Genomic DNA, 12,703 nt, shown 5'->3' on the forward strand with positions numbered 1-12,703 from the left:
CCAATTATGTATAAAACATGTATACAACGAATGTCAGGAGAAGGACCAGGATAAAACTAACAGAAAATAAGTAGCACTGTTGTTGTACCTGTAATTTCTACTTATCTGGAAGGCAGAGACAGGAAGACTGTTAATCCCTGTATTTAAGGCAGAGCATCTGCATAAAGAAAAGCAATGCTTTGCTTCTTCTGTTCCTTTTTTACCTCTTCCTCTTCCTCTTCTTTCTTTACCTCATATATGTGAAGGAAATGTTCTACCCCCAAGCTATATTTCTAGCTTCTGTACAAAACAGACAGATACACATAGTCTTTGCATATGATAAAGCCAGATGCTAAAACTCACTAAAGCTTAAAGAAAGTAACTTGTTATGGGATAAATGAAAGAGAACACAGAGAAGGCAACAGACATAGAGGCTGTCCTACTAACAGCAGAAACAGAGGAAAGATAAAAAATATTTTAGGAGAAGTTTATTACAGATGGCATAATGGCTGGCATTAAGAAATAAAGTGCTCTGTGTTCCCATCCTCTAGGTGGGAATTTTGTACTACTATCAGATTATGAAAACTTTGTTAATAGCATTTACTGTTTAAAATGTTATTTGTCCTTCTGCAGATAGTTACTGTTTGTGAATTAGGTACTCAGTACTGTGCTAAGTCCTGAACACACAAAAATGAATCATACAAACATCATTTTTTCTCTATAAGTTTACAGTCTTGTGGCGTAATCCACTAAAAACAAACCTATAGACCATGAATAGAAATGTGTATATCATTATAAATTACACTGTGAAACCTAAAGAAAAGCAATAGGTACCTAACACCCCAAAAGGAATAAAGCATATACATATTCAAAGGCCTAGAGGTGAGAAAATTTTAGTTCAGTAGGGGAAATGAAAGAAGGTGAATTTGCTTGAAATATACTAGGGAAGAAGAAAGGAACAATAATAATGATGATGATGATTAAAGAGGAAGCCAGAGGGGCTGAAGAGATGGCCTAGTGATGACAAATACTTTCTGTGGGGCTGCAGAGATGGTTCAGAGGTTAAGAGCTCTGGCTGCTCTTCCAGAGGTCCTGACTTCAATTCCCAGCAACCACATGGTGGCTCACAACCATCTATAATGAAATATAGTGCCCTCTTCCGGCATGCAGTTGTACATGCAAACACAACATTGTATACGTAATAAATAATAAGTCTTAAAACAAAACAAAACAAAACATTCTCTGCTTTTTTTTTTGCCAAGTTTCTAGCATGTCCATGGTGGCTGTTAATCTTCTGTAGTTCCTGTTTTAGGGAATCTGATGCCATATGACCTCCTGAGATATTAGGCACACATGTGGTACACTTATATTCATAAAAGTAAAATACTCTTATCACTCATCTATGCAAAAGGTAAAAATATGCCACTTCAAAAAAGGGAGGTCAGTGGGCATAGTGGCACACACCGAATCTCTGTGTGTTTGAGACCATCCTTGTCTACAGCGTAAGTCCAGACCAGCCAAAGCTACATAGGGAAACCCTGTCTTAGAAAGCAAAACAAAAACAACAACAAAATAAAGCAAAACAAAACAAAAACAAACAAGTTCATAAAGCAAGTGTGGTGACACATGCCTGTAAATGGAGCATTAGGAAGTTCAGGAATGAAGGTTAATCTGGACTATATGAAACTCTGTCTCAAAAACAAAACAACAGCAACAACAACAAAATTGCACAATAATCTGAGTGTCTGGGATGCTTTGGGACGTTCAAATCTTTTATCTTAATTCTTTGCTACATAGGAAGCTATTAAGGAGTGTGGTTGTTTGAATGAAAGTGACCCCTACAGTCTCATATGTTTGAAAATATGGTTCCGTGTTGGTGGAGCTGTTTTGGAAAAATTAGGAAGTGTGATCTTGTTGAAGAGGTATGTCACTGTGGGTGCACTTTGAGGTTTTAAAATCCCACACCATTCTCAGTTAGCTCTTTTCCTCATACTTGTAGTTCAGGATGTACACTCTCGACCACTGCTCTCTCTGGTGCTCTGGCTGCCATTCCTGTCTGCCACTATGGTCCCTACCATGATGATCATGGACTTACCCTCAGAAACTCTAGGTACCCAACCAACTGTTTCTTCTATAAGCAGCCATGGTCATGATATCTTAGCATAGTGATAGAAAAGTAACTAAGATAAGGGGTTTAAAAACAGGAGAGAAATGATTTGATGTACACTTATCTCAAAGATCCTTTTGTCCTGTAAAATTAATAGTAAGAGTTCAGAAATTTAAACACACACACACACACACACACACACTTCTCTGTGCTGCCCAGAAATGGGTCCATATGGCGTTGTTCTTGATTCCCAGCGTAACTTAAAGGAGAAACTTATACAATGTCCTGAACCCTTCATGTCCTGCAGATGAAGGAGGAGGATATCCTCTAATTCCTCACAGCAGAAACCCCCTTAGGTGGCACCAACCTTGACTTTCAGATGGAGCAATACATCTGCAAAAGGAAGAGTGATGGTATCTACATCATAAACCTGAAAAGAACTTGGAAAAAGCTATTGTTTGCAGCTAGAGCTATTATTACCATTGAGAACACTGCTGATGTCAGTGTCATCTCATCCACGAACACTGGTGAGCAAGCTGTGCTGAAGTTTACCACTGTCATTTTAGCAATTCCAGTTGCTGCCACGTTCACACCTGGGACCTTCATTAACCAGATGCAAGCGTCTTTCAGGGAGCCACGGCTTCTAGTGGTGGCTGATCTCAGATCTGACCAGCAGCCCCTCACAGAGGCTGCTTAAGTCAACATGCCCACCATTGCTCAGTGCAACACAGATTCTCTTTTTCTTATGTGGACATTGCCATCCATGGAACAACAAGGGAGTTCACTCAGTGGGACTAATGTGGTGGATGCTGGCCCAGGAAGTACTCCTCATGCATGGCACTACCTCCTGTGAGCTGTCATGGGAGGTTATGCTTGATCTTTACTTCTACATAGACCCAGAGGAGACTGAGAAAGAGGGGCAGGCTGCTGCTGAGAAGGCCATGACCAAGGAGGCATTCCAGAGTGAATGGACTGCACCAGCTTCTGCCCAAGGTGGAAGACTGGCCTGAGGGTATGCAGGTGCCCTCGGAACCCATCCAGCAGTTCCCATCTGAAGACTGGAATGGCCAGCCAGACACTGAGGACTGGTCATCAGCTCCCACAGCATAGGCCACTGATTGGGTTCGAGCCACCACTAAGTGGTCCTGAGCTCCTTTGCAGAAACCTGTGCAAAAGGAAAAGGTGGAAGGAAAATAAAGTTCCTAAAAGCTGAAAATACGCACACACACACACACACAGACACACACACACACATTTTATAAACAATAGTTTTGAGTGTTAGGTGTAATGGTACACTTCTGTAATCCTGGCTCTCAGGAGGGTGGGGCAAGATGGTGAGCTTGGGCTATGTAGTGAGATCATCTCAACAATAATGACAAGACTAGAACAACCAGAAATTGTTTTGAGGCTGGGGCATGTAGCTCAGTGGTAAATCATGTGCTAAGCATGCACAAGGTGGTTCTAGATTCCGTTGTCATCTCCAGAATACCAAACAACAAAAGCAGAATATTGGGGCTGGAGAGATGGCTTGGAGGCTAATAGAACTGGCTGTCCTTCCAGAGGACCTGAGTTCAATTCCTGGCAACCACATGGTGGTTCCCAACTACCTATACTGGGATCTGGCATGCAGGTGTATATGCATGTAGAGAACTCATAGACATAAAAAAAAGAAAAAAAATGAAAAAAAAAAAATACGGGCCAGAGAGATGGCTCAGAGTTAAAAACTCTAGCTACTTTTCTAAAGGTCCTGAGTTCAATTCCCAGCAACCACACCCCTTTCTCCACTCCAGCATGCACACACACTGCACCAACAGAGTCAGCATTGTAGAAACACACACTGTTCAAGTGCTAGGGATTTGCACTTAGAGGAGCCCACCTTTGTTCTAATGTTCTGCTAAAGCTTTTGAAATCTTTAACTTTTGAACAAGGGATCCTTCACTTTTGTTTTGCACTGGACTCTGCAAATTATGTAGCCAAGGCTTGTTTCCCAAACATTCAATCTATATAAGAACATCCTGCAAAGCCTCTCAGTACCACTGTGACCACTGCAGTCCCAGGTACTTTGAAAAAAAATGTCAAGACACAATGGCCTAAGACACAGTCTGTCAGCCATCTCTGGATTTCTCTTTCCTGTACCCCAAACATAGTTCAAACTGAAAATGTGTGCTTGGTACACAAACTTTTTTCTCAAAACAGGGCTTTTCTGTGTAGAACAGGCTGGCCCTGAACTCAGAGCGACCCACCTGCCTCTGCTTCTCTGAGTGCTGGGCTCACAGATGTGTGCCACTGCTCCAGGCTTACAGACTTAATTTTAAGACTAGGTCAATATCTTGCTTTTTGTCTTTAGGTTTTCTATATAAGGGTTTGGTAAAGTGCTTGCCTTGCATCCATGAAACCTCGTGTTTTGTACACACCTGTAATCCCAATAAGGAGGTGCAGTCAGGGGCATCAGAAGTTCAACATCATCTTAATGTGCTTGGCATTTTTGAGGCTAGCCTGAGATACATAAAACATGATCTTAAAAAAATAAGTTTTACATATAAAAAGCCATTTTTTACACACATGGAACCAATGAACAGGGAAAAGGGTAAGGAAGGTATTATAAACTATCAAGATAGTAGATGACAATGATGTGAGTGTGAAGTGGACATGTGGGAAGTAGGAGCAACAGGACTGAATGATGAATGTAGGGTTGAGAGAAAGGCCAGTATTAAGGGTGGCAATCATTAAGATTCTTGCTTAGGCAACTGAGTGGTCTGAGATGTGGTGATGTAACAGGAAAATTTCCAACACATCTCTCAGTCTCCTTTGTTATGGGTTGGGAGAAGGTATAATGGGGGTGGGAATCCCACAATAATAATTTTAAAAGTCACACACAGTCATGTAGTGTCCCTCCCCTTCTGGTAGTTTCAGAGAACACAAGGGCAGTTACAGTGGGCCAACTCTGACTTTATAAAGAAGGACTTTCTTAAAGGGCTGGCTGTTAAGCTGTGGAATGGGCTGTCTCTAGAGGAAGTGAGATTACTCTTTACTGAAAAAAAGTGGAGAAAGAGCTCCCTGGGACATGACTGGGAAAATGTCTACAGGAGGTGTGGTGGGAGGTTTTGTTTGCTTGAATTTTTTTGAAAACCAACCTACTCTTCATCACTTATGATGACTCCTCCATTTGACTAGGAACCATTTACAAAGGAGGTTCTGACTTAAAGGACCCCCTCAGTTTCAATTTTTGTAGCATGGCCTGGCCTAACCCACTCAGACCCCTGCTGAAAAAGTCTGCCCTGTCACTAGGAATATAGCTTAATGGTAGAAGGCTTCCTAGCATGTATGAGACCATAAGTTTAATCACCAGCACTGAACTGGGAAGGGAAACACCCATAAAAGCGAACTAGTCAGTCAGAGCAGCTGAGCTCATGACTCTGAGTTCACAGCTCTAGTCACTAGCTTTCTGCTAGTCATTGGCAGAGGGTGTATGTGTTGCACTAAGTACACTGGCATCTACTATATACAAAATGTTAAGGATCAAACCCCTCAGCGAATGATGTCCTCACAAAGATAAACCACCAGTTTAAACCACCAGTTCTGAAAACTTCAGTCTTAATTTGGGTTCATATTCAACTACTAAAACTTCATGATTAAGAGGTGACAAAGTAAACTCATCCAAGTGTTGTGCTGCCAAATCTGAAAACATTAGTAGTGGATATTTTGGAAACAGGGACTGTCTCTGACATGAAATGATTGGCCTGCTCTTTGATCACCTTCCCCTGAGGGGGGAGCAGCTTAACCAGGCCACAGAGGAAGACAATGCAGCCAGGCTTGATGAGACCTGATAGACTAGGATCAGAAGGAAGGGGAGGAAAACCACCCATATCAGTGGACTGGCGGAGGGGCATGGGTGGAGAAGGGGGAGGGTGGGTGGAATTGGGAGGGGAGGAAGAAGGGAGCTACAGAGGGGATACATAGTGAATAAATTGTAACTAATGAAAATTAAAAAAATAAAAATATAGAAATAAAAATTAAACTCAATCGACTAGGATAATCTCTTGACTGGACAAAGAGCCCCATGAATTTATTCGATTGCACTTTTGTAGGAGAGCAACTTGGAAGTTAACACCTGCTTCAGCTACCAGAGCTTTGAAACAAAAAAGCAGTGAAAGTCAGGTGGGTGGGGCTGGGGGGGAGGATACAGGGCCATTTCAGGAGGATCCCTGGGATGCCCTGATGCCCTGTTCCTAGGAGGAACCCAACTCTCTTGGGCACTCAGAGGAAAGCCCAAGGTGAACGCTCCCAGCCCAGGAATCCCAGATTGGGATTGGGAGAGATTGAGGGATGGGGCTATGGCTGGGATGCAAAGTAAATAACCTGTGATTAATATAAAAAATAAAATTTATTATAAAAAAGATATAGTCTTACCTGTTATTGGTACATGAATTCCATCATTTTTGCCGTCTTAGGTTGAAAAATTTTTAGAGAGATCTTACCTATCTTAGACTACCAATCTCCACTTGGGTTTAATCTTATGCATAACAAGGTTACCGTAGAGCTGGGAAAGCTCTTTTATTTCAGGGTAATTCCAGTTTTACACTTGCAAGGAATTTTAGCTACCAGCTCTGCAGCCTTGCAGCCCTGCAGCCCCTTGTTTCAGGAGGTGCTTAGGTTCCGTTTTGCTGATTGTTAGTCGTTGGTAGTACTAGAGTACCGGTGTTCTACTTATCTCTTTATTATTTATCCATCCCTAAGAATTTGTTTAAGAAAAGGGATCCTTCACATTTTTTTTCTCACTACTGCCTAATTGAGGTCACTTAAGAGAATTGTTTTCAGGTCGGTGAGATGGCTCATCAGATAAAGTCTCTTGCTGGGCGAGCCTGGAGACCTCAGTTTGATCCCTGATTTCATGAAAAGGTGGAAGGCAAGAAGTGATTGCACAGAGTTGTCTTCTGACCTTCCTATGTGTTCCCTAATATGCAAGCTTTACCAGTCATGAACACACACACACACACACACACACACACACACACACACACTGAAAAAGAAGACATTGTGCTGAATTTAGAGAATCTTCTTGCTGCTCCAAAATGTCACGTCATTTCACTTGTCAGTCTCTTACAAACATAGTCTTACCCAGACTGCCAGTGTGGAGAATCAGTTTTGTTTTTAATCTTGTTCAGTTTTTAGTTACATTGTTCTTCCACCTACAACAATTTTATTTAGTTGTTTTTGTTTTTGTTTTGAGACAAATTTGCTCTACAGAGCCCTGGCTATCCTGGGCTTCCCTAAGTAGACCAGGCTGGTCTTGAAACTACAGAGATCCTCCTTCCTTGACTTTCAAGTGCAGGGATCAAACTGAGGTCTCCAGGGTCGCCCAGTAAGAATCCCAGAAACCATAAGTGCCTCTGAAGATTGCGCAAGTCTTTTCCTCCTCCACCTCGGTGGCACGTTTCTAAAATCCCCATCTGCACAACATAAACAGAAAACATGCAGCAAAAAGCCTCTGCGGTCCAAATTCCAAGCTTCCAGCCGAGGGCCGGAGAACCTCATCCATGCTGCCAGTGGCAAGCAGGCAGCAGAGAAGAGCAAACTTTCCAAGTGACCCCGTGCCCCTCCGTGCCCTTCTCAGCCCACTGCAAAAGGGAGAGAGGAGGAAGGAAAGAACCCTGATAGAGGAAAATAAAGAATAGGGGAGGAGGGCGTTGAAGCAGAGGCCCGGCCTCTTAAGAGCTCAGCCTCGGTGGTGAGGCGGCACTCAGGCGCCCAGTTCCCAAGCAGCGGGTCCAACAGTCCTCGGAGGAAACCAAAGGCCCACCCCTCTCAGATGGGGAGGGGAAGGGGCTGGCGCAAGGCATGGCGCAGGCGCAGTGTGCGCCTCCATTGTCCAGCATGACAGAAGCGCCATTGCTATGGCTACAGACGCTGAAGGGAAAACGCTGAGCTCCTCCAGGACCTGGTGGATGGCGGCGGCGAGGGATGGCGACGGGAACCCTCTTCCCGGGCGCGTTGGCGGCGGTCGTGGCTCGGCTAGTGGACTACTGCAGCGTGGTAGGCTGAGACCAGAAGCCAGGTAAGGGTGTGGGGCGGGCCCCACCTGGGCTCTACCTTCGCTCCCCTGGGCTCCGCCTCTCTCCGCCCCAGGCTCCTCCTCCGCCCCGGGCTCCGCCTCTGCCCCCGGGCTCCTTTCCCTCCCCCCCCGCCCCTGGGCTCCGCCTTCGTGCCGGGGCTCCTTCTCCCCCGGCTCCGCTTCCGCCTCCTCTGGGCTCCGCCTCCGACCCCCATCCCGGGCTCCGTCTCCGCCCCCAGACTCCGCCTCTGCCCCTCCAGACTACGCCTCCTTCCCTGGGCTCCGCCTCTGTTCTCTCCGTGCTCCGCCTCTGTCCCAGGGCTCCGCCTCTACCCTGGGCTCCATCCCCCGCCCCGGGCTCAGCCTCTGCCGCAGGCTCCGCCCCCAGGTTCAGCCTCTGCCTCCTCGGGCTCCGCCTTCATGCCCTCCGAGTTCTGCCTCCGCCCCGGACTCCTCCTTCTGCCCCAGGGCTCTGTCACCGGCCAGCTCCAGTTTCTGCCTCCATCTCCCGGGCTCCGCCTCTGCCCCCACTAGGCTCTGGCTCTGCTTCTCCTGACTCCACCTCCCTCCTCCCCCGGGCTCCACCTCCGCCCCCGGGCTCCTCCCCATCCCCGCTCCGAGCTCCGCCTCCGCACTCGGGCTCGGCCTCCCTCTCCTGGGCTCCGCCCCAGCCCGCGGGCTCCACCCCCGCCTCCGCCTCTGGACTCTGCCTCTGCCCCCAGCCGCCATCCAGTGGGCTAGGTGGTGCTGGGCCTGGCATCGCCGCTGGGAGGTGGGGAGGAGAGAGGATTGCGTCCCGCGGTGGAGAAGCAGCGGGTCCACGGGTGTCGGCCATAGTGGAGCGGTTGAGACTGGCTGGCTGCGGGCGTGTGTGAGGGACTCGCAGGATGGCGGTTACGGGGCGAGACCGCGGCGTTGCAGCCGGGGGCTTGCGGGCTGGGCGGGTCGGGAGAGCCTGCCCGCATTCAGATAAAAGCTTCTGTGCAGGCTGTTGGTACCCAGGACAGCGCCCTCGTGCTGCCAGGGTTGGGAGGGCGGGAGCACACTGTGAGGAATTTCTAGGATACACTTGTATCCTAGGATACATCCTGAGTAAGAGTGATGCTGGGGCCAGTCCTGGAAAGGAAGCGCAGAGAGTCCTGTGCTGCCTCCCGCCTGCCCTGGGGGTTGGGGTGAAGGAGCTTGGACATCCCGCTGGAAAGAATGTCTGGTACTTGGAAAAGCCACAGGATCCGTGCACATTTCTAGGAATATTGTTTCGGTACTTATGTGCTTACATTCCAGAAGACAGCCAGGCAAACACTGCAGGTTCTCTCTCTCTCTCTCTCTCTCTCTCTCTCTCTCTCTCTCTCTCTCTCTCTCAGCTTTCACATGATTTGATTGTTCTCTTTATTCATCAGAGAATTCTTCATAAGGAACATTTTGGCAGATACACTGTTGTTTATACTTTGATGGACTTGCACAACCAGGAGTGTACAGGGTTCACACAGGCTTATTTTATTATTTTTATCTCTTTTTGTTGTTATGTATAGAGAAACAGGATGTAATTACAAGGTTACTGTAGAGTTGGGAAAGTACTTTTATTTCAGGGTAATTCCAGTTTTACACTTGCAAGGAATTTTAGCTACCAGCCCTGCAGCCCTTTGCCTCTGGAGGTGCTTAGGTTGTGTTTTGCTGATTGTTAGTCGTTGATAGCACTAGGGTATCCCTAAGAATTTGTTTAAGAGAAGGGGTTCTTCCCAAATTTTTCTCACTACTGCCTAATTGAGATCACTTAAGAGAACCGCTTGCAGGTCGATGAGATGGCTCAGCAGATAAAAGCTCTTGCTGGGCAAGCCTAGAGACCTGAGTTCCATCCCTGAATTTATGAAAAGGTAGAAGGCAAGAAGTGATTGCACAGAGTTGTCTTCTGACAATTTCCTATGTGTTCCCTAGTATGCAAGCTTCTTAAGCGCTGTCATGAACACACACACACACACACACACACAAACACAAAATGAAGACATTGGACTATATTTAGAGAATCTTCTTGATGCTTCAAAATGTCATGTCATTTCACTTGTCAGTCTCTTACAGATATAGTCTTACCCAGACTGCCAGTGTGGAGAATCAGTTTTGTTTTTAATCTTGTTCAGTTTTTAGTTACATTGTTCTTCCACCTACAACAATTTTATTTAGTTGTTTTTGTTGTTGTTTTGAGACAAATTCTCTTTATAGAGCTCTGGCTGTCCTGGGCTTCCCTATGTAGACCAGGCTGGTCTTGAACCTACAGAGATCATCCTCCCGCTGCCTTCCAAATGCTGGGATTAAAACCATGCCCAGCCTCCCCCACAACAATTTTGAAAAAAAATAAAAAAGTTCCAAGTATGGTACACAGTTAATTGCTGTTTTACTTTGGACATTTTGAAAGGAAGCTGCTGACCTGATGCCCTGTCACTCAGAATGGTTTAGTGTCAACTTTTTACAAAGAACGTTATCCTAAATAATGACAGTGCAGTTATCAAAATAGTTCATGTTGACATGGTATTTAATTTAGATTTTGTTGACTATGTTATTACTCAAACATATGTCAAAGGAAGATGGTATATTTAAGTGTTACATTGTATCTTTATGTCTTTAGTCTTTTTCAATATGGAACATTTCCCTCATCTTTTTCATGATCTTGTCACTTTTGATGACTATGGTTCAGTTATATTTTTTCTTCATTAATTTATTTTGTTGTTCAATTTACATCCCACTCACAACCCCACTCCCTCCTCTTCTCCTCTGTTCCACCCTCCCACCCACTTTCCCTATAACCCCATAACCAACCCACCCTGGGAAATCAAGTTTCATCAGGAGTAAGTACATTCTCTTTCACTAAGGCAAGGCAAGGCAGCCCTGCTAGGGAAATGGAATCCAGAAGGGGTCAACAGAGTCCAAGGCAGAGACATTCCCTGCTTTTGTAGTTAAGAAACCCGCTTGAGGACAAGCAGCTTGAGGATAAGAAACCCCATCAGTTTCATATGTATAGGGGGGCTACGACTAGTCCAGGCATGTTATTTTGTTGGTGGTTCAGTCTCTATGAGGCCCCACTGTCCCAGGGGAGCTAGCTGTGTAGTTCTTGTGGTGTCCTACCCCTCCTACTCCTCAATCATTCCTCTGACTTTTCCACAAGACTCCCTGAGTTCTGCCTAATTATTTGGCTGTGAGTCTCTGCATCTGCTTTCGCTATCTGCTGGATGAAGCCTCTCAGATGACAGATAATGCTGGTCTCCTGTCTACAAGTATAGCAGAGTAGTATTAATAGTCTCAGAAGTTGGGTCTCTCCCATGGGTTGGGTCTGAAGTTCTGCCAGTCCTTGGTTGGCCATTTCCTCAATTTCTCTTCCATCATTTATCCCTGCAAATCTTGTAGGGGTACAAATTTGCATCTAAGGTTTTGTGCATTGGTTAGTGTCCCCCTTCATATTCTGGCTACAGGATGTATCTACTTCAGTCTTAATATCCCTGCTGTTAGGAGTCTCAGCCAGGGTCACCCCCATATCTTCCCAGGTGCCTCCAAAATTCCAGGTCTTCCTCTGGTCTCAGAGATGCTCCAACACCATTTTCCCTCTCCCCCAGCCATCTCACCCCCTGCCCCCTTTACCCAAACCTGATCCCCTCTCTTGTTGCTCTCTTCACCCCCCCTCCCACCCACTTCCTCTCTCCCTCCACTTCCCATGTCTGTGATGTCTATTTTATTTCCCCTTCTTAGTGGGATTCAAGGATCCTCTCTTCAACCCTCCATGTTACTTAGTTTATTTGGGTCTGTGGGTTGTACCATGGTTATCCTGTACTATATGGCTAATATCCCAGGTTAGTTATTTTTGTAGACTCTCTCTCAGCTCTCTGTGTTGTCATGGATAAATATATAAACTTGGACAAGGTTATCACACCAGTGTAACACACTGTGTCCTGTCAGATGTTACATACTTTAACTTTAATTACTTGTAATCAGTGTCTGTCAGGCTTTTCTACTACAGAGTTAATACCCTGGACTCACATGACACTGTCTTGGTCCTCATCAGAATGTTAATGCATTTGCCATACACTTACATCAATATGGATTTATGTGCCTTCTGTAGTGGACTGTACTGTTATTGTTTTGTTTTAGCTGTGGGGGTTTCTATGACAAATGATTTATAAACAAAGACTTTATTTTTCACAGTTGTCAACTCTGGAAAGTCTAATGTTACAATATGAAGTCTACTTGGGGGCATGCTTGTCTACAGTCCTGTTTTCACTTTAATCTAAGTGGCCTAAAGGGCCACATGATTTTATAGGTTATGAACCTATTTATCTATTTATAAGGACTTCACCCCCAAGACCTGAGTACTTCCCAAAGATATCATGCAGTTCTGTTACTTTGTGTCTTAGGACTTCAACATAGGAATTTTGGGAGGACATAGATATTCTAACCATTCATTTTGATGTTTAAATTGTTTTGTCATTTGACCAAGAGCTCAAATATCCAGCTTCTGTGTCTACTGGAAAAGATCATACTGAGTGAGTTTTCTCAGAAGCAGAAAGAGACACTGGGTATAT

The 12,703-nt window shown here is 45.3% G+C and overlaps 1 protein-coding gene and 1 pseudogene across 1 annotated transcript in view; one reads left to right on the plus strand and one right to left on the minus strand.

Moving 5' to 3' along the window:
* Positions 1-12,703, minus strand: part of LOC132650866 (zinc finger protein 160-like) — a gene marked incomplete at both ends in the record, with an annotated part of 57,823 nt that overhangs the window by 28,827 nt on the left and 16,293 nt on the right. The gene's annotated exons all lie outside the window — the stretch shown is intronic.
* Positions 2,367-3,235, plus strand: LOC110542811 (small ribosomal subunit protein uS2-like; annotated as a pseudogene).

Source organism: Meriones unguiculatus, assembly GCF_030254825.1.
Source record: "Meriones unguiculatus strain TT.TT164.6M chromosome 13 unlocalized genomic scaffold, Bangor_MerUng_6.1 Chr13_unordered_Scaffold_34, whole genome shotgun sequence".
NCBI classification, from domain to species: domain Eukaryota; kingdom Metazoa; phylum Chordata; class Mammalia; order Rodentia; family Muridae; genus Meriones; species Meriones unguiculatus.